This window comes from Primulina tabacum, chromosome 6 (assembly GCF_025594145.1).
Source record: "Primulina tabacum isolate GXHZ01 chromosome 6, ASM2559414v2, whole genome shotgun sequence".
Lineage (NCBI taxonomy): Eukaryota > Viridiplantae > Streptophyta > Magnoliopsida > Lamiales > Gesneriaceae > Primulina > Primulina tabacum.
The window spans coordinates 33,650,935-33,652,036 of record NC_134555.1 but is presented as its reverse complement, the minus strand read 5'-3'; the positions used below and the strand labels follow the sequence as shown (position 1 = coordinate 33,652,036).

Here is a 1,102-nt window from a genome sequence, read left to right as displayed (position 1 = left end):
GTTTAGAGCCGAAGGAGCTCTATTTGGGATTCCATAGCCTACGCACTTGCCTTTAGGGGATCGAAGTTGGATGGCAGCACATTGATGTGCATTTCTTCTTTTATTTTAATGCAATTATGAACTTCACGGAACTTTCTAAATTCCAACACAATTTATCCTTTTGGAGCTGACGTAACAAACTATGCGAGCCTCCCAACGAAGCCAACATAAATCCGATCCGAATAAAAAAAATAAAGGGCAGTTTCATTATGGTGGTATACCAGCCTCTTGTTCTGGAACTTCCAGTTCCAATCAAAGCATATAGATCCGTAAATAGATTTGTCTGTATAGCCACTTCAGTCGTGCTCGTCCTTTCTCAAAAGTATCTATTTTCTGGAAACATGATCAACCAGAAATTATTATGTTCGTGATTTTTCATCCACCGATGCAGAAAATGCTCCAGTTTTCCATTCTCATATGAGGCCAGAAAGTGGATTGGCAAGAGGTCGGCACGAAGTGATTCATCATGCTCAAACATGAGCCGATCGTTCGTTAGGGACGGTTTATAGATCATCAAATTCCCACAAATGGAATGAAAAGTGGGTCCATGTAAATGATCGAGACCTCGCAAACAACAACGCTTCTTCCCCATATGGAGTTCGGAACCCAAAGGCAATCGTTGAGTGAACTCTATCTTCTTTGTGTTAGTTGACCTAAGTCGCACCCTGACTGCTGGGGTGGGGCTCGGCCTCCGAACCGTACGTGGGATGAGTTTCTGCCTCATACAGCTCGGGCCGAAGACCGGGGGAAGTTTAGGAGAGATGGGGAAAGCTAGCATCCCCCGTCGAGGCGGGGATAGCTTGCTTCTTCACAAGCTTATCCCCCACAAAAAAACCGACCCTGTAGCGCTAGCGTTTCGCGTTCTTTCTATTCCATCCCATTCCGGGGTAGGCTAATAATAATAATCTAAGAAGTAGTCGTCGTCTGACCAACCGGCTCGGACACCAGACCGCCCGTGCTGGCCCATTCTGTATCTTCCTAAATGGAATGGCTCTCTTAGTTACGCTGCGCCCCGACCCGAGTCCCCACGTCCGCTTTTCTCCGCCAGAAACCCAAGAAGTTG

General features: G+C 46.6%; 1 pseudogene; it reads right to left on the bottom strand.

Moving 5' to 3' along the window:
- Positions 1-13: 13 nt before the first annotated feature.
- LOC142550187 (cytochrome c biogenesis CcmF C-terminal-like mitochondrial protein) lies at positions 14-817 on the bottom strand (annotated as a pseudogene).
- Between the last annotated feature and the right edge of the window lie 285 nt (positions 818-1,102).